Below are 3,372 nucleotides of genomic sequence, written 5' to 3' on the forward strand. Positions count from 1 at the left end.
TAGAAGAAAAAAAACTAAACGAATGGAAGACAGAGAGAAAGAGTAAAAAAAAGAGAGAGAGGAAGAACAAGAGAGAGGGAAGAAAGAGATTGAGAAAGAACAGAAAAAAAGAGAGAAAAAAGGAAGAAAAAGGTCATGTATCATATACAACAACCATCAAATCAAGCCGACGCCATTTTTCTCTCGCCCCGTTCTCCTTCAACCTCGCCCGATGTGAGCGTTCTGTTATATCCGACATCGGCCGCAAGGGGGCGCTGCCCCGCATGTTTTTCATGAAATGAGTTCAGAAGGCTTGTCTGGGGAGACAGTCTGTTATTATGTTTCCTAATTATAGTTTTATAAACTTGCATAATTATACTTTCATCCAGATAAGAGTATAATTATCATCACGTGACGTCAAACCAGATATATTTACTTCCCTGTTCAAAAACACTGAATTTGATATTGTTGTAGTACTACTGTAGTTTCTCCCCCCCCCCCCAATATTTTTGTAGTATTTCCGTGTTTTTATTGTTTCACTGTTGTTTAATGTATGCTTAGTAGTATTTTTCTAGTGTTTACATTGTAGTATTACTGTAATATTTCTTGTAGTACAGTATTTCCGCGCCCTGCGATTGGCTGGCAACCAGTTCAGGGTGTCCCCTGCCCACTGCCCGGAGATGGCTGGGATGGGCTCCAGCCCCCCCGCGACCCTAATGAGGATAAGCGGTATGGCTAATGAGATGAGATGAGATGAGTATTTCCGCTGTAGACCTTTTGTAGTATATCTGTAGTCTTTTTGTAGTATCACACTATTATATTTTTGTAGTTTTTTCCACTGTGGTATTTTTGTTATCTTTCCATAGTAGCATTTTGTAGTATTTCTGTAGGTGTATTTTTGTAGTATTACTCAATTATATGTTTGTAGTTTTTCACGTGGTAGTATTTTTGCTATCTTTCCAGAGTGGCATTTATAGTATTTATGTAGTATTTTTGTAGTTGTATAGTTGTAGTATATCTGTAGTATTGCTCTATTATATTTTTGGAGTTTTTCCCGCAGTAGTATTTTTGTTATCTTCCATTGTAACATTTTGTAGTGTTTATGTAGTATTTCCGTAGTTGTGTATTTGTAGTAATTCTGTAATATTTTTGTAGTACAGTATTTCCACTGTTGACATTTTGTAGTATAATTATTATATTTTTGTAGTATTTCCCGCAGTAGTATTTTGGTCATCTTTCCATAATAGCATTTTGTAGTATTTATGTAGTATTTCCTTAGTTGTATCTCTGTAGTATATCTGTAGTGTTTTGTAGTACAGTAGCCCCTGTAGACCTTTTGTAGTATATCTGTAATCTTTTGTAGTATTTACTCTATCATTTTTGTAGTTTTTCACGTGGTTGTATTTTTGCTATCTTTCCATTGTAGCATTTTGTAGAATTTATGTAGTATTTCCGTCGTTGTATAATAGTTGTAATTCTGAAATATGTTTGTAGTACAGTATTCTCTGTAGACCTTTTGTAGTATATCTGTAGTCTTTTGTAGTATTACTCTATCATTTTTGTAGTTTTTCACGTGATAGTATTTTTGCTATCTTTCCATAGTAGCATTTTGTAGTATTTATGTAGTATTTCCATAGTTGTATATTTGTAGTATATCCGTAGTATTTTTGTAGTATTATTCTACTATATTTTAGTAGTTTTTTCCATGGTAGTATTTTGTGATCTTTTCATTGTAGCATTTTGTAGTATTTATGTAGTATTTAGGTAGTTGTATATATGTAGTAATTCTGTAATATTTTTTTATATCTGTAGTATTTTTGTAGTATTACTCTATTATCTTTTTGTAGTTTTTCCTGCGGTAGTATCTTTGCTATCTTTCCATAGTAGTATTTTGTAGTATTTATTTAGCATTTCCATATTTGTATCTTTGTAGTATATCTGTAGTATTTTTTTGTAGTACTGTATTACTCCATGGTCTTTTGGTAGTTTTTCCCCACCGTAGTATTTTTGTTATCTTAGCAGTTTGTATTATTTATGTAGTATTTCAGTAATTTTATTTTTATACTCATTCTGTAATATTATATATAGTATAGTATTTTCACAGTAGACCTTTTGAAGTATATCTGTAGTATTTTTGTAGTATTACCGTAATTATATTTTTGTAGTAAATCTGCAATCAGGATTTTTTTTGTGCCGCTGTAGTATTTTTGTAGTATTACTTTATTTTTATTTTTGTAGTATGTTTACAGTAGTATTTTTGTAGTGTTTCCATCGTAGCATTTTTGTAATATTACTGCAGTTAGATTTTTGGAGTATTTTTGTGGCACTACTTTAGTTTTATTTTGTAGCAGTTTTGAGTATTTTTGTAGTAGTATTTTTGTAGTATTTCCATAGAAGAATCTCTGTTTTATATCTGTAGATTTTGTGTAGTATTATTCAAGTTAAATGTTGTTGGTATTTTTGTAGTACTTTTGTGGTATTACAGTACTTTTATTTTTGTAGTATTCCTGTAGTAGTAATTTTGTAGTATTTTCATAGTAGTATTTCTATAGTATTTCTATAGTAGTATTTCTTTAGTATTTTTTGAAGTTTCTGTAGTATTTCTGTTGTAATATTTCAGTAGTAGTATTTTTGTAGTATTTGCAGTTTTTTTTCTTTTCAAAATGAAAACAAAATATTATATTAGGTCCCCTTTTTATTATTATTTTTAAGCACTAAAATTGATATTTAGTTTTGTAGTAATTTTGTAGTATTTCTGTAGTTGGCACACAAAAGTACAATAGGGACAAAGTTGTAGTACTATATTTACGATTATAAATTGTCGTTATAACTTTGACCATTTTTTTTGTTTGGCGGGCCGGTTGAAAAAGCCTGACGGCCTGTATGTGATCTGCCGGCCATAGTTTGCCCACCACTGGTATAGTTTATATTTTATTGGGGGTTATTTTTCATTCTAAACGGAATAAACCCTTCTAACGGAATCCATCTACAAAGATCGTCTATTATAGCACGAAGCTTTTTTTGTTGTACAAATTATCTTGAACGTTAGTACACACGCGTTTTATTTTAAACTAAAAGTAGCACGATATATTATCTCATTTATTTGTTTTTAAGGGGGTTAATTGATTTTATAAACTTTAATTAACAATAAAAAAATATTTTACTACACAAGGATGGAAATGTCTTAACAAAACTACACTAAGTCAAATGTGTGCGCACAATGGCGTCTAAATTGACCTTATTCTTCATTTAAAACATATTCACCGCAAATAAAAAGAGCATTCGATGAAATTAAACACTTGTATCGTCTCTGTGAGTGACATGAGCGGCGAGAGGGAAAAAAAATAAGAGAGCGCCCTCTTTCCTTGGCAGGGCTCTATAAGGACAGATGGA

Source organism: Urocampus carinirostris, chromosome 5 (genome assembly GCF_059441175.1).
Source record: "Urocampus carinirostris isolate Australia breed hairy pipefish chromosome 5, RoL_Ucar_1.0, whole genome shotgun sequence".
Taxonomy (NCBI): Eukaryota; Metazoa; Chordata; class Actinopteri; order Syngnathiformes; family Syngnathidae; genus Urocampus; species Urocampus carinirostris.